Genomic DNA, 20,409 nt, shown 5'->3' on the forward strand with positions numbered 1-20,409 from the left:
ATTTTTTAATTTTTTTTAGGCAGAGTCTCACTCTGTCGCCCAGGCTGGAGTGCAATGGCATGATCTCGGCTCACTGCAACCTCCACCTCCCGGTTCAAGTGATTCTCTTGCCTCGGCCTCCTGAGTAGCTGGGACTACAGATGCGCATCATCTTGCCAGGCTTCTTTTTGTATTTTTAGTAGAGACAGGGTTTCACCATGTTGACCAGGCTGATCTCAATCTCCTGACCTCTGGTGATCCGCCCACCTTGGCCTCCCAAAGTGCTGGGATTACAGGCGAGAGCCACCACGCCCGGCCTAATACTTGAATAATATTTTAATGCAATTGGTGCCCTTGGTAATTCTATATGTTTTATTTTTTCATTTAAGGCATTATTCTGAGAAGAGGTCCCTAGGCTTCACTACACTGCTAGTAGGGTCCATGGCATACACAGGGAAAAACCATTAAGAACCGTGAGTAAATTTCAAAATCCCAGACCTGTCATTTGGCAGAGACACCACCGGGGAGCGGAATAACAAAAGGAATGTGAGCTCCAGGCTGCAAAGTCCAAAAGGGAGAAGGTTACCTACAGGCGCTTCATCCAAACCTGTGACTGAGTGCCAAAAAGGAAGGAGCCGTAGAGAGCGAGCCCCGTAGGATATTGTCATCTGGGGAAACTGAGGCAGGTAGGGGCAGAGCCTGAGTGAGGAAAACCCAGGTCCTGCAGCGCCCAGTCCTTTCCCACTGCACCCCACTGGACCGCCAGCCTCTCCATGGGACCTGGCTGATGAAGCAGAACGTGGCACCGCTCCTGTCCCGGACGTTACCCACCTTCTCACTCTAGATGGTAGAGAAGACGAGCTGCTACACCGCACAGGGGAGCCCGGATAGCAGGGAGGCGGGGACGGCTGCTACAACGCACAGGGGAGCCCGGATAGCAGGGAGGGTCCCAGCGCCCCGTGAGGACGGAAGCGGGATGGCATCATCCCCGCTCCCCTCCCTTACCACCCCCCACCCCCCCACTCCCCCCACCTCCCCACTCCCCACCTCCCCACTCCCCACCTCCACCCCCCCACTCTCCACCCCCACTCCCCACCCCCCACCAACACCCGCCACACCGGGTCGCTGCTTCCCAGTGTCAGATGAGGTTCTGGAGGAGCCGGCCCTAGACGCCCTCTCAGCACAGCCCCGGCGCGGAGAAGCTGCCTGCTTCATTGGCCTTCTCACGACCAGAGCTCCTCAGCGCCTTTCATTCCCCCGTGAGGAGCCACTCCTGTTCCACCCCAAAACCGTGGCAGGGAAGACAGGTACCCCCACTGATCAGGCAGGGATAGGGTTGCACTCTGTTCTCTCCTTGATCCCTGTGTCCCGTGCGCAGGAGTTCCCGAGGGCTGGGGAGGGGAGGGAAGGAACACCGCGGGAGGGAAGGGACACCGCGGGGGCGGGTACCCTGCAGCACCCCAGCTTGCTCAGTGGAGGCCGCTGCTGTCTTTCAGATGGCTTCTGAGCCCCAGAGCTGGAGCCCAGCTGCTGGAGGTGGTGCACCTGCCAGGCAGCACCCTCTGAGAGCCAGCCCTGGTCTCTCACCCTCCTTCTTCAGCTTCGTGTGAAATAAAAGCTACTGTTTTGGTCTCCTCTGTGTCTGCTGACAGAGTAACCCATTTAACTACAGCCCCTACAGACCCTTCTCCCTCCACTTCCATGCCTGGGGGAGGCCGGCAACCCCCTCCAGGCTCAGACCTGGGGACACGCCCACTCCCCCTTTCTCTGCTTTAGCACTCCTTATTTATAGGGGCAGATGGAGCAGGAGTTCATTCACAGAGGTGGGGTCCCTTCGAGTGGCCTTGCTTCTCAAAATGTGGCCATAGGTGAGAAGCAAGGAGATCAGGGTCTGAGGACCCACCCAGACTCCTTAATCCAAATCTGCATTGCAATAAGACCCCCAGGGAATTTATGTGTCCATTAAAGAGGTTTGTTGTTGTTTTAAAAAAACTTTCCTATGAAGTGAAATTCAATGTAAAATGCATCATTGTAACCATTTTAAGTTGTACAAAGCTGAGGGCAGTGGCTTACCTCTATAATCCTAGCACTTTGGGAGGCCAAGGTAGGCGGATCACTTGAACCCAGAAGTTTGAGACCAGCCTGGACAACATGGTGAAACCCCATCCCTACAAAAAATCCAAAAATTAGCCGGGCATGGTGGCATGGTGGTGCATGCCTGTAGTCCAAGCTACTCAGGAGGCTGGGGTTGGAGGATCACCTGAGCCCTGGAGGTCAAGGCTGCGGTGAGCCACGATTGTGCCACTGCACTTCAACCTGGGTGACAGAGTGAGACCTTGTCTCAAAAATAAATAAATAAATAAAATAAATAAGCAAATTGTACAAATGCAGTGACTTCCAGTACATTCAGAAGTTGTGCAGTCATACCACCAGTTCCAGAACATTGTTTTCACTCTAGAAAGAAACTCTGTGGCTCAAGCCTGTAATCCCAGCACTTTGGGAGGCCGAGATGGGCGGATCACGAGGTCAGGAGATCGAGACCATCCTGGCTAACACGGTGAAACCCCGTCTCTACTAAAAAGTACAAAAAACTAGCCGGGCGAGGTGGCGGGCGCCTGTAGTCCCAGCTACTCGGGAGGCTGAGGCAGGAGAATGGCGTGAACCCGGGAGGCGGAGCTTGCAGTGAGCCGAGATCCAGCCACTGCACTCCAGCCTGGGCGACAGAGCAAGACTCCGTCTCAAAAAAAAAAAAAAAAAAAAAAAAAAGAAGTCACATCCCATTCCTGTCCCCCCGCCCCCCCACCATGCCCCTGGAAACCGCTGATCTCTGTCTCCATGAACTTGCCTATTCCGGACAGTTTAAATACAGTAGTCCCTCTTTATCTGTGGTTTCACCTTCCATGGTTTCAGTTACCTGAAGTCAACCACAGTCCTAAAATATTAAACTCCAGAAATAAACAATATATGAGTTTTCAATCACACATCATTCTAAGTGGCGTGATGAAATCTCTCGCCATCTCACTTCGTCCCACCCCGGACATGAACGCTCCCTTTGTCCAGCATGGTCCACGCTGTCTACACTTCCTGCCTGTTAGTCACTTAGCAGCCTTCTCAGTTACAGGTCAATGGCCACAGTTTTGCAGTGCTTGTGTTCCAGCAACACTTCGTTGACTTAATCAAGACCCGAAGTGCAAGAGCAGAGCTGCTGGCATATGGTTATTGTTTTTCACGCAACTGTCCCTTTACAGAAGCTGGCATATTGTTCTGATTTTTCTATTTTATTCTTAGCTATTGTTGCTAATCTCTTATGCTGCCTAATTTATAAATTAAGCTTCATAGGTATGCATGCATAGGAAAAAACATAGTTTCACAGGATTAGATACTATTGTGGTTTCAGGCATCCGCTAGTGATGTTGAAATTTATCCCCTGAAGAGAACGGGGTACTACTGTAAATAGAATCATACAATATGTAGCCTAGCTGTATCTGGCTTCTTCCTCTGAGCATAGTGTTTTCAAGGGCCATCTATATTCTAGTATGTATCAGTACTTCATTCCTTCTTATGGATGAATAATGTTTCATTGTGTGAATATACCACATTCTATTCTTTTTCTTTTTTTAGACAGAGTCTCACTCTGTCACCCATGCTGGAGTGCAGTGGCATGATCTTGGCTCATTGCAACCTCTGCCTCCTGGGTTCAGGCAATTCTCCTGCCTCAGCCTCCTGAGTAGCTGGAATTACAGGTGCACGCCACCACGCCTGGCTAATTTTGTGTTTTTAGTAGAGATGGGGTTTCATTATGTTGATCAGGCTGATCTCGAACTCCTGGCTTCTTGATCCACCCGCCTCGGCCTCCCAAAGTGCTGGAATTGCAGTCGTGAGCCATGGCACCTGGCCCACAGTTTATTCATTTATTCATCAATTGATGGGCATTTGGGTTGTTTGGACTTTTTGGCTATTCTGAACATTGGAGAATGTTCCATGTGTGCTTGAGAAGAATGTGTACTCTGCCGCTATTGAGTGGAATATTCTGTAAACGTTTGTTAGGATCTGTAAGTCTGTAGCTTTGTTCAGGTGCACTGTTTACTTGTTGATTTTCTGTCTGGGTGTCCTTCTATCCATTATTGACAGGGAAATATTAAAGTTTTCTACCATTGTTGTATTTATGTTTATTTTTCATTTCTTTCAATGTTTGCTTTACATATTTAAATGTGCTGATGTCGGGTGCATATATATTTATGATTGTTATCTCTTCCTGATGCATTTATCCTTTTACCATTTAAAAATGTCTTTCTTTGTTTCTTGCGATAGTTTTAGGCTTAGAGTGCATTTTGTCTGCTCTAAGTATGTCCATCCCTACTCTGTTTTATTTAACATTTGTATGCATCTCTTTATGTTCCATCCCTTCATTTTCAGCTGATGAGTGCCCATAAACGTAGAGTAAGTGTCTTGTACACAGCAAATAGTAGAGTCATTAAAAAAAATCCATTCAGCTACCATATGGCTTTTGATTGGGGGAGTTTAGTGCACTTATATTTAAAATAATTACTGCTAGGGAAGGACTTACTATTGACATTTTGTTAAACATTTTTTAGTCTGTGTGGTTTTTTTTTCTTTTTCTTTTTGTCTCTGTTGTTGTCTTTGTGTTTCATTGATTTTTTTGTAGTGATATGTTTTAATTCCTTTCTCTTTTCTATTGTGTATCTTTGATAGGTCTTTATGATTATCATGAGGCTTATATAAAACATAGTTATAACAGTCTATTTTAAGCTGATAACAACTCAATTTTGCTTGCATTAAAAACCCCATGTTTACTTCTTCCCACCCCACACTTTGTTTTTGATGTCATAATTTCCAGATTTATATTGTGTCTATTGACACTTTTTGTAGTTATAGTTATTCCTAATAGTTTTTTTGTACTGAAATTAAATGTGATTTTTATACCACCTTTATAGTATTATAGCATTCTGTATTTGTCTATATATTTGCTTTTTCCAGTGAGTTTTATGCTTTTATTTGCTTTATGTTGCTGTTTGGCATCTTTCTTTAAGCATTTCTCATAAGGCAGATCTAGTGGTGATGGTTTCCTTCAGCTTTTGTTTGCCAGTGAGTATCTCCTGTTCATTTTTGAAAGATAAGTTTTCTGGATATAATATTGTCCGTTGGCACCATTTTTCTTTCAATGTTTTAAATATATTACCTTACTTCTTTCTGACCTGCTAGGTTTCTGCTGAGAGACCCACTGATAGTCTCATGAAGGTTCCCTTGTATATGAGGAGTTGCTTTTTCCTTACTGCTTTCAAAATTCTCTTTGACTTTTGAAAATTTGGTTATAAATTTATCTCAGATTTGTTTGGGTTCTTCATATTTTGGATCCTTTGGGATTCATGAACCTGGAGGTCCATTTCTCTTTTGAGGAGTTTTCAACCTTTCTCTCTCCTTCTTTTCTTTTCTTTTCTTTCCTTTTCTTTTCTTTTCTCTTCTCTTTTCTTTCTTTCTTTTCTTTGTCTCCTTCCTTCCTTCCTTTCTTTCTTTCTCTTTCTTTCTTTCCTTCCTTCCTTTCTTTCTTTCCCTTTTTCTTTTTCTCTCTTTCTCTCTCTCTGTGTCTTTCTCTCCCCTTCTCTCCCCTTCCTTTCCCTTCCCTTCCCTTCCCTTCCCTTCCCTTCCCTTCCCTTCCCTTCCCTTCCCTTCCCTTCCCTTCCTCTTTTCTCTCTCTTCTTTCTGTCCATTGCAAGGATGCAACAGGCAGCACAGCAGAGAACGGGCTATCTGCCCATATATTGTTTTCTTGATTTTGTTTAATTCATTGAGATTCTGTAGGGTGATTATTTTGAATTCTTTGTTAGACAATTCATAGATCTCCATTTCTTCAGGGTTGGTTATTGGATATTAATTTTTTCCTTTTGGTCATGTCATATTTCCCTAATTCTTTATGTTCCTTGTAGTTTTGCCTAGTTCTGTGCATTTGAAGACACAGACACCTTTCCCATTCTTTGTGGACTGGTTTTGAGAGGGAAATAACTTTGCCAATCAGCCTGGCTACAGATTCCAGGAACTTCTCAAACCTTGTATAAGAATGTGTATGCTCCACTCCTCTTCTTCCTTCCTGGTAGAGAAGTTTCTGGATTGTGCACTTTCTCCCAGTCTTACAAAGCCATGCCAGTTGCAATTAGCTGCCCACTCCATTCATTTGCTTTTAGTTTTAATCATGTGTTTAAATTATGCCAGTTCTTCCAGAGCTCTGGGTGAGGTGGGATAGAAAGTGCTTCCTTGGGCAGCACCTCAAAATACTGGGAGCAATAAATACATACTCCACTCACTTTTCCTTTCTTACTGATGGAGAAGTCATAGGCTGAGCTACTTTCTGCAGGCCTTGAACTATGCTGATTTCAGGGAAGGACTGACACAAGTTAGATATAATTGCTCTTGTCACCCATTTCAATGTAGCTGTTCTCTCTCTCTCTCTTTTTTTTTTTATTTTCAGATTCTGGACTTGTCATAAAGGCATTTTGCTTTGTATATCATTGTTAAGTTGGTGCTTGTATGGGAGGATGAGGACTGGGACCTCCTATTTCACCATATTGTTGACATCACTGCCCTACATTTCTTAACCTTTCTCTTATATTTGTCATCTCTTGATCTCTATTCTCATTGAGCTTTTCAGGTCTTCCTGTTTAGTGTTTCTCTCTTCAAACATATTTAATTTGCTATTAAACCCATCTTTTTGGATTTTTAATCCAAAAACTATGTTTTTAATTTCAGAAAGTTATATTTGAATACATTTCAAAACTGCATGTACTTCTATAAAATTGTGTCATCTTTATGTTCCTGAATCCTTGTTGCCTGGTCCTATGTAAATGTTAACACTTAGCCCTCTAATTAACTGGTACTAATACCTTTCCCACTCTAGTAATGGCATCATGGCATCAGCTTATATACTTCAGGGTGTAGATTTTAGTTTTTCTTTGTTTCTGTCTCCAAAGATTTTTTAAAAATTTCTTATAAGCTTAGCTATTTATGTAATATTTGTTAATTTTAACCCAGTATTTCTTGGTGTTTGTATTCGAAGAGGTTTGGGGTCATTTTAGTTCATCTTTTTTTTTTTTTTTTGAGATGGAGTCTCACTCTGTCACCCAGGCTGGAGTGCAGTAGCATGATCTCTGCTCACTGCAACTTCTGTCTCATGGGTTCAAGCCATTCTCCTGCCTCAGCCTCCTGAGTAGCTGGGATTACAGGCACATGCCACCACACCCGGTTAATTTTTTTGTATTTTTAGTAGAGATGGGGTTTTACTATGTTGGCCAGGCTGGTCTTGAACTCCTGACCTCAAGTGATCCTCTCACCTCGGCCTCCTAAAGTGCTGGGATTACAGGTATGAGCCACTGCACATGGCCGAGTCCACCATCTTATAGGACCTGGAAATCAGTTTATTCTATTCATGTGAGGACACTGAGACCAAAGTGGGAAAGTGGCTTGCCCAAGACCAACTAGCACGTCAGTTACAGAGCTTGAATAAGAGCTCATATTGCCTAATATAGTGGACCTGTCAGGATGACCGAGGTCCCTATCCTGCCAGCATCACCCTCCCAGGCTTCTCTACCAAGCTAGAAATAGGCAACGCAATTCTCCTCTATTAACCTACATGAAACACCTTGCCTCAAGGTGTCCCCCAGGATACCAAAAAGTGGTTAAGGTGTGGATTTTGGATGTTTTCCCTGCAGAACACAAAACAAGTCTCTGAGCTGAGCTTAGTTCAGTGCTAAAGGGTGACATGAACCTTCTAGACTGGCCGAGTGGTGACGGCATCAGAGAGAGAGCTGCTGGCTGCCTGCCCCTGCTCCTGCCAGAAGACTAGCTTGGTCTCTTCCAGCCTCTATGCCCTGGGTGCCATGCTGAGTGTCCTCTTCTGTGGGGGGAATACCTGCTCCTCATTTACTTGGGCATCTGAATTTATGGCCTCTCAAAGTGGGCAAGACACAACACGATAGATGCCCTCATTGGCAATGCAATTAGAGACTGTCACCCCATGTGCCGGCCGGGGGAGCCCTTCCGCCAGCCCATAAAGGGAATGGAGAGGTGCTTCAGGGATATGAAATTATCTCTCGTGAAACATATAAATTAACTGATGTTTATGCTTGTGCTCATTTAAGCTCCAAGGAAGACTTGCTTAAAAAGCAGCCACATAAATTGTGGAAGAGGAAGAGGGAAGATTAATTGAAATATTAAATCAAATTTATGGGTGTGCAGGAGAATGCATTTCAAGTGCATTTGTCACCAGCTCACTGAAGCAGCACCGTTTAGGATGCTGATTTACAAATAGGAAGGGGAATGGCTGGGACAGAGGAGTGCTTCCATGTGCTACCAAATTAGAGGAATCATATGAAAAAGAGTGTTCTCTGGCACTTGTCTGAAGGTAGAATCTGGTGAAGTCCTGCCCTTCTCAGTTTTCTTGTTCTGAAGCGACAGGGGACTGTGCTCTGGACGGTGGGATGTGCAGGCCAGGTAATAGCAGGGCTCCCAGAGGTGTTACTTCAGTGCGTGAGTCCACAGAGAGGCCTGGTGGTAGATGGGGGTTTACATATGCGCCTCTCCCTGTGCCAATGTCCCCTCTGCATTTTCCACCCAAAACTTAAGGTGTTGTAACATGCTAGTCTGCTAATTAATTTATTATCTGTCTCCTGTTAGTAGAATGTAAGCTCTGTGAGGGACAAGCTTTTGTCTGTTTCATACCCTGTTCTGCCACCTGCCCTAGAATAACGTGCCACAGGTAGATGCTCCATGAGCGTTTGTTGATGGAATGACTGAGCCCTGTTTCAGGCTGGTGAGACCTGCCATCTGTCACTGTGCCTGGCTGCCCTGTGTGTCCGTCACTGTGCCTGGTTGCCCTGTCTGTCTGTCTGTCACTGTGCCTGGCTGCCCTATTTGTCACTGCGCCTGGTTGCCCTGTCTGTCACTGTGCCTGGCAGCCCTGTGTGTCTGTCACTGTGCCTGGCTGCCCTTTGTGTCTGTCACTGTGTCTGGTTGCCCTGCCTGTCACTGTGTCTGGTTGCCGTGTCTGTCTGTCACTGTGCCTGGTTGTTCTGTCAGTCACTGCACCTGGTTGCCTTGTCTGTCTGTCACTGTGTCTGGTCGCTCTGTCTGTCTGTCACTGTGCCTGGTTGTTCTGTCTGTCACTGTGGCTGGTTGCCCCGCCTGTCTGTCACTGTGGTTGGTTGTTCTCTCTGTCACTGTGCCTGGTTACCCGTTTGTCACTGTGCCTGGCTGTTCTGGCTGTCACTGTGCCTTGTTGCCCTGTGTGTCTGTCACTGTCCCTGGTTGCCCTGTGTGTCTGTCACTGTGTCTGGCTGTTCAGTCTGTCACTGTGCCTGGCTTGGCATGTCTCCTCCCACTCTGAGGCCAGGGTGCTGCTGTGTCCCCGTGGGTGGCCCTGCTCTGCTGACTTCCCTCCTTCAGGGCAAGTGTGAGAGCAGTCTTCTCAGTGGGCTTGAGCAGACATGTCCAGCACAGTCTGGTTTGGGGTGCTCAATGTTTGTAGGAGCTGTCTGGGAGCTTCAGCTGCCCCGCCCCTGGAGACTCTGTGGTCTGGGAAGAAGCTGAGCTTGGCTAACCCCCTCCCACTGAGATCAGGGGGTGCCTGGTCCCAGCTCGCTCATTGTCCAGGCAAACTGGAGGGAATCCCAGGGTCAGTTTAGGAAAATCCTGCTTGTTGCACCACACTTTACACTGTGGAAAGTGAGGCACAGGGCGTTGGATAATTTCCTCAAAGTTATGTGGCTTCCAAATGGCAGATGTAACCCCAGGTTTGACTCCCCAAACCAGCCATTCCTGTCTGTCCAGACTCCTCCAAGTTGCTAAGCAATCTTGTTGGGTTGACCATAAGGGAGAGAGATCCTGAACCCGCCCCCCGGGCTACCTCCAGAGGCCTCCAGGTCACTTGGAGTCTGGACTGACAGGTAGTCAAGGCCCTGGCGGACGTGGACGGCAGGGAAATGGAAGGGCTGGCCTCTGTCGGGGTCTGCTCTGGGCCGGGGGCTGCTCTGGTGCCCTCTCCCTTGGTCCTGGCTGTGTTTACAGCTGGGGCTCAGACGTGAGGCCACGTGCTCCGGCTCTCGCGGTGAGAGGTGTGGGCCTGGCGTGTCAGGCCCCTTCTCCAGGCGGCCTCTGTATGGGGCCTGCCCGCTGCACTTCCGCTGTCTCTGGTGGTTCCCAGAGAGCTTGTGGCTTCCAGAGTTTTCACGTCACTTGATCTCTTGTGCTGGAGCACGAGATTCTGCTACCCGAGTCTGCCTGGCTCACCTCGCGCCACCCACCATGGCTGTGTGAATACCAGGGAGGCCACCTTCCTCTCTGCCTTGCACCCCATGGCCAGTGCCCCTGTGCAGCCGCCACATGCGTCCTGCTGTCCTGTGACTGGCCTCGGGTAGTTTGGGGCTGTAGCCTCAGCCGGCCTTGGCACCATGGGAACGGAGGTCTGGCTGCAGGAACAGAGCCATGGGCCAGATCCTCGCCTGCTGCAGCCTGCCCTCCGCACAGAGGTGGGGTAAATGCTGATGGAGTGAGCTGGAGCTCATAGAAATGCACAACACGTGTGTGTGAATCCATGTGCACACGCGCTCACACGGAGACATATATACCCCTGTGATCAAACCCATGCTCAGACTTCCTGCGTGGCACACACCCATGCACACACAAACACACAAACACACCCCCCACACACACACGTGCACACACACACGTCCCCCTGTGATCAAACCCATACTCAGACTTCCTGCCTGGCACACACCCCTCCCCCCCACACACAAACACACACACACACACACCACTCCCCCACACATCCACACACACACACACACACACACAACCACACACACACCACTCCCCCACACACCCACACACAAACACACACACACACAACCACACACACACCACTCCCCCACACACCCACACACACACTCACACAAGCACCCACACCCACACACACATGCCCGCCTGTGATCAAACCCATGCTCAGACTTCCTGCGTGGCGTGCGCATGCACACCCACACACCCACAACCACACACAACCCCACACACACCCACCACCCCCCCACACACAACCACACACACACACACCCACCACCCCCACACACAAACACACCCACGCACACACCCACACACCCCCACACACAAATACACCCACACCCACACACCCACACACACACTCACACACCCCGTCACACTCACAAACACATCCACACACACCCCCACACACCCCCCCCACACACCCACACACACACTCCCCTACACCCACACGCCCCACACACATGCACAGCCACACCCACCCACACCCCCACACACCCCCACACACCCACCCACCCACACCCACACGCACCCACACCCACACACACAGCCACATGCACAGAGCTACACACCCACACGCACACCCCACACACCCGCACCCACACACACACCCACACACCCACACTGTCACACAAACACACACCACACACCCACATGGACGTGTGACAAAAGCGGCACTGCAAGGAAACAATCTTTATCCGCCGACTTGATTCCTTCCCTGTGGAAATAGATCAGACTTTATTTGATGAGCGATTGAGCAAAACTCCACCGAACTCTGGGCGCACAAGTGGACTCGGCCTCGTCTGGGAGAGACCCCAGACGCTCCCTCGCCAAGTGTCCTCTGCGGTGTGGGGGCCTCCACTCCTGCTCCTGCCGCCCCGCTCTCCGGATTCCTGCTGCATCCTGCCCAGCTGTGACCCTTCCCACCCGCACAGCCTGCACATCCCTCAGCCCCTCCTCTGTGCCCTCATCCTGGGCCCGCCCTACGTGTGTCCTGGGCTGTGCCCTTCGGAGAAGGCGCCCTGCACTCTGGCGCTGTCCCTTTCCTGCAGACAGGACCGGCCGGGCTGGGGTGACCGAGTCCCGGGAAGATCATCGTCCCACTCTGCTTCAGTTTAACTTCCTGTAAGAAGGAGTTAGTGACCCTCCATCGGCGGCATTGACCTGAAACAATGGTGTGGAGAACCACAGAGCCTGCCAGGCCTCAGGCCTCAGGAAGGTGCTTGCTGCTCTTTGTGGGATGCTGGGGTGTCCCCTTCGCCCCACTTCTCTCCTCCCCTGCCCTGCCCTGCCCTAGGGAGAGACCCTCTGCACACGGCCTGGGGCTTCCTTGCCCATTGGCTTCCTGCTGGGTCTGGCCGGCGGGAGGCACAGGCAGGGGATGAGGGTGGGCATTCCTTCCCCGTCCCCTCCCTGCCGGGCTCCGTTTCTTGGTGCTTCCTTGCCTGGACCCTCCCCACCGCCCAAGGGTGGTAAGAGGCCCCCACTGTGGCTGCCCCCCAGGGTCCACCCGTGCCTCAGTGTCGACCTTTCGCTTGAGCCGACCAGGGTGAAGTCTGTTTCCTGTGGCCACGCTGAAAGCTGGGTGTGCCTGAGAGCGGGAGCTCCGGCAGGGAGGCTGGGGCCTGGGAAGGGGAGGGATCCTCAGTGACCCGGCTGCGGTGGGAGTCAGAAAAAAAGATTGACGTCTTCTCAGCTTCCCCGTATACCAGGCACCACAATAGGGCATGACAGACATCCCCGAGTTATCCTCACACTGGCCCCTGTGCTTTTTCTGGATGGGGCAGGAGGCTATGAGAAGCTGGTGACTGCCCAGGCAGTACCATGGAGGCCAGGTCTGTCCACCGCAGACCTCAGCCATGCTGCTTGCTGTCAAGGGAAGGGCTGGGTGATGGCCAGGGACCACAACTCACTGCAAGGTGTGGACAAGCGACACCCTGTTCAGATTCCAGCTGCCACGACTTACTGCAAGGTTGGACAAGGGGCACCCTGTTCGGACTCCAATTGCCTCGCCAGCAGAGGGAAGACAGATCCCACCCTGGGAGACCCCTCTGCTTGAACACTTCCAGTGGGACTCCCTCTGCTCCTGGGGACACTGGTCTGTCTCCTGCAGGGATTCTCCCACCGCCTTCCTTGTTAGGGTTGATACTGCCACAGAGCACGCCCAGTCCCTTCTTTCTTGGCCCTTCAGACCTTCCTGGCTGCAGAACCCAGCCCAGCACAGCAAGTGGGACCTTCAGGGCTTCCTTCCCAGTCCTCTCAGGACCTGTGAGTACAGGGCCCCAGCCAGGGCTCCAGCCCATGCCACACTTCCTCCCAGTGCTCAGCTACAGGGTCCTGCCTGACCTCACGCCTCGGATCCAAGGCACCCTGTAGAGCGGTGCTTCTCACTCAGCGGACAGACAGACACCACATGTGGGCAAAGGGTGACCCCAGCGTCAGTGCAGGGTGGGGCCACACACACCAGGCACCGCCCAGGACCTTCCCTTCAAAGTTGGAGTTTCCTTCCAACCAAAGGAAAGAGGGTATATGTGGTCTGGGATTCCCAGGCAACTGGGGAGGCCCGCTTCAGCAGTGGTGCCAGGACGGGGCCTCTCCAGTAGGCATCTCCATAGGGTCAGGCCTGGGACAGCCATGCCTTTCCATCGCTTGCCTGAGGTGCATTAAACAGGCCGTGGCAAGGCCACAGGCTCGTGCCTCCCCAGGTTTCTTGTTTCTCTTCATCTTTGCATGAGGTTTGTTTGCATGTGTTTGGCTGTGATAACTGAGACTGAGACCAGGACTGGGGGAAGACCTCACAGGGCAGGGGAGACCCCCATCCTGAGTGGTTCCTGTGTCACCTGGGACCAGGAGCCCCCGAGGCTGAGACCTCCCGGTCCCACGGCAGCACTGCCTCCTCTGTCCCTGGCCACCTGTCCCTGCCCACCATGCGATGAGTTATGATGATGAGCGGTAGAGACAGAAAGAAGCTAAGCTGGATCCAGAGATTATGACATTGCGATGGGAGAGGGGATTTTTGCCTTTGTAATCCTTAGATCATACCCCTTTGGTCAAGGCATAGGACCCCCAGTTTGTCCCTGTGGTGCTGGTAGGCCTCAGTGGCACAGGTGGGCTTGGGGTGCCTCTGAGCTGGAAGACATCACCCCCCTGGGGGATCCCAAGGCCCCATGGGTCCAGCCCTGCCATGGTATCCAAGAAGTGAAAGCTGAGGAGCTAAGCAGTTGGTCCTGTGGGGCCCTGTGGACTGTGTCACCTACAACACCCCTCAGGGATCTCGCCTGTCACTCCTGGAAAGGTCTTATCCTGCTGCACAATTCACAGAGCTTCAGACAATGCGTGTGGGCTTGGTCTCAGGAGCTGGAGAAGGATTTTCTATGTGGAGCTTGCAGGCTGTGTCTTAGGAGTCCCCAGACTGGTAGGAGGGCAGGCATGGCAGTCGGGGCTCTGAGCCTTCCATGCCCACGCCATCCAGGCCCATGCTGCTTTCACCTGTTTGATATGGGGTGTTTCCTTTTCAGACTTCATTTGGAAAAGGTGTCCACAGCTAAAAGCACCTGGGAGCACTGTGGACCCTGGGAAGGCTGCAGCCTGCTTTTTGGCATGGTGTCCCTTCTCCTGGTCACACTCCATGTGCCTCCTGGGCCACGTTGCCCTGAGGGTAAGAACCTGAAGCGCAGCATCTGAGGCTCTGGCTGGCCCAGGCTGGACTTCCTGCTTTTCCGCCATCTCCCGCCTTTCCTGTCCTGCAGCCCCACAGTGGGGTGGGCTTGGGAGGACCCTCACGGGGGGCGAGGGTGGACAGTGGGGAGGGGATTTGAACATTGTAGAGAACCTTTCTTTGGAGGACCTTTGAGGCCCCATCTGTGGATAAATGTGGAAAAAGTTGTTTCATGAGCTTAATAATCATATCAGAATCATTTTTCTGTGTAGCCAAAACTGTCTGCATCCAGAGCTTACTGTAAAATATAGGTATCTGGAGGCAGGCCTTTTTATATTTGTGAATATTTCTGTATCACCTTGTGACAACCTCATAAATATTGTTGAAGGATGGCAGCTTGCCTCTGAAAATCCTTTCCACTGTGGCAAATGGTCCTGCTCTGGACAAGCACAGACAGTAGGGGTGGAGCGTGAGCAGGCTTCGGGGCCAAGGCTAGCCCTGGGGAGGGGCTCGCTGAGGCTGGTGGGGTTGCAGAGGGCCAGGCTGAGCTCTGGAGATGGGTGGTCAAGCTTCATCTGGCTGCTGCAAGGCTCCCCCAGGGCACCTCTGGCACCCCTCAGTGGGCACCAGGCCTTCACCATCTTCATCTCACAGAGGTGAGGCAGGGGCTGGAGGAGGCTGGGTATCGGGCCTGGTGACCCCATGTATGAGCAGCTGGGAGCTCAGCAGAGCCAGATGGCCCTGGGTGTGAGTGCCCACCCCGAGGAGCAGAGAGGAGTCTGCTGCTGGGCACGGCAAGTTTCCTCAGGGCACCAGGCTGCACTCAGGGCTTCATTCTGGCCATGAGGCCACAGTGCTGAGCCCCTGCTCTGAGCTGTCGCAGCTTGATCGCCTGTGTGTTCCCTCTAGGGTTGCTGGGGAGCTCAAGGAGGCGGTTCCAGCCACTTGATGCTGGTGGAGTGGGAGCCGCTCACCTGAGACCTGCAGCTGCTGCTGTCCGTGCCCAGTAGGTGACCCTGCTGCACCCCTCCGCCCTCCTCCCTGGCCTCCCAGGTGTCCTGCGGGGTCTGACTCGGACTCCTCTGACCCTCTGACCCTGACCCTCTTCAGGCGTCCACACTGCTCTCTGTGCATGCTTACCTGGGGTGGGGCGTGGTGGTGAATGTGCTGGGGGCTGGAGCTTTACCCGTGATCTCATCCTATTTCTGCCACAAACCTGTGAAGGGGGCTGTTGTCCCGTTTTCCACATGAATAAATTGAGGATGAGAGACAGGAAGGTGCTTGTCCAAAGTCACAGAATTTGAATGTATATCCCTTTTTTCTCCAGGCTGTATAATGATTGCATCACATTACTTGCATATTGTCCTGTGCTGTGCTGTAGTGTTCGTCCTGCTCACATAGTGTTCTCCTGTACTGTCCTGTGTGCTGTGACGTTGTACTGTGTCGCGCTGGACCGTGTTGTACTCACTGTGTTGTGCCAGGCTGCACTACACTGTATGATATTATGTTACACTGTGTTGTGTTGTACTCCGTTGTACCGTGCTGTTGTGTTGCATTATACTGCGTTGTGTAATTGCCTGTCATGCACACAGTAGGAGTTAGGACCTTTTTAAATTGATATAAATCGAGGCTGCATTCCATGTGTGTTAAAGTAGCATCACCAGTGACCATCTGGCCTGTTGGGTCTGGAATGAAAGACACACTTTAGGGCACATAATAAGCACAGCGTGGTGCTTTGCACTTCTCTTTTGGGGGATAAAGACTCATTTGTGGGGTCTCCAAGAGGCCGGGTCCCGCCATCCCTCACACTTGCCTGGAGGCAATGAGCTCTAGTGATTAGGAGGAAAGAAAGTGATTTTGTCTTTAGTAACCTGCTCACGTCCATCTCTGTCTAGGGAGATGGGGTGGATTCATGTCCTGCGCTCAGGGAGAAGCACACATGCGCATGCACACACACGTTTGTGCTCACCTGGGCGTTGTTTGTCAAGCAACCCAGGGTAGTGACGATCCCACAAAATCCCCGGGGAAGCTGTCCGCTTCAAGGGGTGGCTCATGCCCTCGTGCAGATGGTGGCTCCTCTCTCTGGCTCACCCCTTTTGAGGGGGCCCCCTTTCCTCGAAGCAAAGGGCTTTGCCTTCCAAATGGATTTTGTACCCTGGCTGCTCAGCTGCCGCCCAGCATCCCCTGGTCCACCCTCTCCTCTGCTTCCCCTTCTGCCCCAGGTGTCTGTGTGGATAAGCCCTCGGGTCAGGCCTGCCCTGGCCCCCTGGATCTGCCTCCCCACTTTGCCTCCTGCCCCAGTGTGCCCCTCTCGGCTCCAGCCACTATGATCCCTTCTCAGTCACCTCAGTCACACATGCAGGGGCACATACCCACTGTCCCCCAGGCCTTTGTCCTTGCTCTGTGTCCACAAACCCTTCCCACCCCTGCATTCTCTCACACCCTCTGCTCTGATCTTGGCTCAATGTCACCGTGTCAGAGAGCACCGATCTACAGATGTCTCCGTCTCTCCACCCTGCTCATTTATCACCACCAGACAGGAGATGATATACTTCCTTATTTACCATCTGTCTTTCCAGCCTGCCCGCCCCTCCTGCGGGCTCTGCCTACTGTTGCATCCCTCGGACTGACGCCAGGCACAGACAGGAGAAGGGCAGAGGCAGGGAGTCCAGGGGACTGAGAGGTCTCTGGACGGGCCCATCTCAGTGTGGAACTTTGGTCCTGAGGCCTTGCAGGAACCTCCACCCTGGGGATGGCCCTGGGCAGACAGATGCGTGTGGAGGTGGGAGTTGCTCACCAGCCTGGGTCACCACAGTAACTATGGGCCCACTCTGGCGTCTCAGGAGTCAGGATGATGCTGAGGGAGACGCAGGACCTGCTCACGCTCTTCCCCTCGGGCAGGCACGGGGGAGGGAAGCACAGCGTGGCAAAGCCTTGCAATCCAGGCTCTCCTGCCGGCTGGGGCCTTCTGGTGTGACACCAGGGTCTCACTTATTTATTCAATACATGCTCACAGACAACACAGGGCCAGTGGCCAGGAATGCAAATGTGAAAATATCACTGTTGTCAGGAAGGGTGAACAGGACTCGGCAGGGCAGTGACCGCAGGAGAGGAGCTGTTTCCTCTGCAGCCCAGTGCCCTGGCCAGCTCAATGCAAGTCTCCCGTGGAATGGGCAGCCTGCACGTGGCTGAGCTCATGTGAAATGAGAACTCCCCGGGAAACTGAGGAAGACCCACGTATCCGGGCAGGGGCCAGAGCGCAGGACGCCCAGCAAGGCTGGCCCCAGAACCTAGCGGCATACAGCACAGGAGAGAGGCAAACAGCGCAAGCACTGTCCTCACGTGGGGACCCTGGTGTAAAGAGAGGCGACCCGAAGTTTCTGGCAGCTTCCGGTGGAAGCAACATCTGGCCTGGGAGGTCCTCTGAGGGGCTCAGGGGGTTGTGGTTTTGAAAGCTAGAGCGTTTCTCTGACTCCCACCCTCAGGGACCTGTGAGCCTTCTCTGAAAAAGCCAGGGCCTCAGGACCACCATTCATGTCTTCCCGATTCCCCTCCTCCTCTTTCCAGGTAACTTCCACTTGCTCCTTGAGACTTGGGAAAGGTGCCACCTCCTCCAGGAAGCCATCCCTGATTCCAGCCTGAGCCCAGGAGGTAACTCTCCTCTGGGTCTCACGGACCCTGGGCTTGCTTCTATCTTGAGCGCTTGGACAGCAAATAGCACAGACCTGTCTTTCTGCTAGACAAGCAGGCAGCCTCTGCGTCTCAGCTCCCCTGGCCAGACCCGATCCCTGGAACAAAGAGGGTTGGACACACCTTCCATAGTGGAGAAAGCAGGAGGTCACAAGGAGGTGGTGGCTTTGGTCTTACCCTCAGAGGAGTGGGACTGGATGCAGGGATTGAAGCTGGGATGCTGTGACCAGATTGGTCATGAAAAGACCCTCCGCTGAGGGTGGAGTCTGGGCCAGGGGCCATGGGTGAAGGCACCCAGGGTGGGGGTGGACCGTGGAGATGGACCGTGGCCTGGGGTGGGTGGGAGAGTGTGTGGAATTGCTCCTGCCTTTTTGGTTGGAGGTGCTGGTTGCCTGACAGGGCAATTTGCTAAGGTGGGGAATGTGGAGGAAGACCATTATTTGGGGGGAAATTTTCAGCCATTCTTTCTTTTGCCTGATGTTCTCAGATGTTCAGATGTTGCCAGATGTTCTTCTGAGTCTCTCTCTCCTTTACCAGGTTAATTCTCTCATCTCATCCTTCAGATTTCAGTGTGGAGGTCAATTCCTCAGGGAGACCCTCCAGCTCCGCCCTTCTTGCGGGCAGACGTTTCCCCTGCTAGGTGCTCCCGTGCCGGGGGCTTCCCTCTTGAAACTGAAGTCATGCCTTTGTGCACTTGCGCCATGTCTGTCTTCTCTTCAGATGGTGAGAGCTCTGACGACCTGCTCCAAAGGCGGCTGGAAGGTAGGAGGGTGCCTTTCTTTTAGGACTGCCTCCCAGCATCATGGTGCACTCACATGGCACTGGCCCACACTGTCTTTCCCTTAGTTAGCATTCTCCCTGCAGACCCCCATTGTGCACCTTCTACGGGGGTCATTACAGTGGCTCTTAGCACCCAGGGGCTGGGGGTTATGGGCCACACTGAAAGTTTGGTAAGATTTTTTGGGAATGTACCTGGATTGGTGAGAGGGGCATAGTCACAGGTAGACCCAAACAGGTAATGCCTTAATAAAACAGAAGTTTATTTCTTGGTCACTTGGCTCTCCTGGGCTGCTGGCCCCATCTGTAGGGCCTCTCTTTTCCCTGGGGTTGTTCAGGGACCACGCTGATGAAGGCTCTGGCATTATAAGCATTGGCTTCCCAGGGGAAAAGTGTGTGGGAGGCTTCCAGGGCCTGTCCAAGCTCAGTCACTCACTCTTACCTGCAGGGAGACTGGGACACCGCCTGGATGCACGCCCGGGAGGAGCATCTGGGGAGGGATGACCGCAGTGACTGCTTTAGAGATGTGGGATAGGAGTTGCCATGGTGTTGCTGTTTATGATGGTGCAACATGGGAAACGATGTCACGCCTAACAGTGAAAGACCAGAAGAAAGATTCATGGGTTTTGAGAATTTTTAAGGAAGTAGGAATATGGTATTATAAACAACTAACTGAAAAATCAGGTTACAAAACTGAATATTCCATATAATTTCACTTGAGAAATAAAGAAATGTGTTGAGTTGCTCACCGTGGTTTTCTCTGGGTAGGAAAATTATGGAGAGCTTTTATTTCTTTTTCATCCTTTCCTCTATTTGCTAATTCTCTGCAATGAATACAGATTTATAATCAGAAAAATGACAGAAGATGATACGCTGATTTGCAAAAAGCAGGCGTGAAAGCACATCCCCCCTCACGTCTCTAATGGGTCTGGTGAGTGTGTGTTGATTTTTGTGTTGGGCTGATTATGGAGCCCTGCAGCAGCCTGGAGGAACTAAACTAGTCATTGGTGGGGCAGGCCCAGCCGCAGACACCCGGTGTCTTCCTGCACCTCACACTTCTTTGCTCTGGGAGGTCCCAAGTTTCTGCTCTGAGTCTCATGGAAAGGAGAGGCTGGGCTCACCCCACACGCCTAGGCCTCTGGGGGAGGATGAGGGGTAGGTCCTGAGGGGTTCTGACCCACCCAGGCCCCTGCCTTGGCATCCAGGCACCCTCGCTGCCCTGGGAAGGCCGTGGAGCGAGTGTGCCCCTGACGCTTTGACTCCACGGGCCAACGCTGGAACCATGTTTGCTTGTTTATTCATTCAACCAACGAGGAGGCAGTGTCGGGGGAAGCATGTGGCTGGCGTGGCTGAATGGACACGAGGAGGCTCTGGCTGCAAAGCCCTGGGGAAAAGTTGGCTTCCCCCCACTGGGCTGATGGCAACTCCAGCTTTTTCCTGAGGAACAGGCCTGCGGAGGGCACTGC

At 51.9% G+C, this 20,409-nt stretch overlaps 2 long non-coding RNA genes across 3 annotated transcripts in view; one reads left to right on the plus strand and one right to left on the minus strand.

The window, feature by feature from the left end:
- Nucleotides 1-930, minus strand: part of LOC135966501 (uncharacterized) — an 80,477-nt gene extending 79,547 nt beyond the window's left edge. For both annotated transcript variants that reach the window (XR_012421007.1, XR_010579821.2), the window contains exon 1: nucleotides 811-930. This is a non-coding gene — a long non-coding RNA (uncharacterized lncRNA). The remainder of the gene's footprint in view (nucleotides 1-810) is intronic.
- Nucleotides 931-1,102: 172 nt separating this feature from the next.
- Nucleotides 1,103-1,974, plus strand: LOC102116633 (uncharacterized). The gene is made up of 2 exons (XR_010579735.1): nucleotides 1,103-1,286; nucleotides 1,476-1,974. It is a non-coding gene; the product is annotated as an uncharacterized lncRNA (long non-coding RNA).
- The last annotated feature ends 18,435 nt before the right edge of the window (nucleotides 1,975-20,409 follow it).

This window comes from Macaca fascicularis, chromosome 12, assembly GCF_037993035.2.
Source record: "Macaca fascicularis isolate 582-1 chromosome 12, T2T-MFA8v1.1".
NCBI classification, from domain to species: Eukaryota; Metazoa; Chordata; class Mammalia; order Primates; family Cercopithecidae; genus Macaca; species Macaca fascicularis.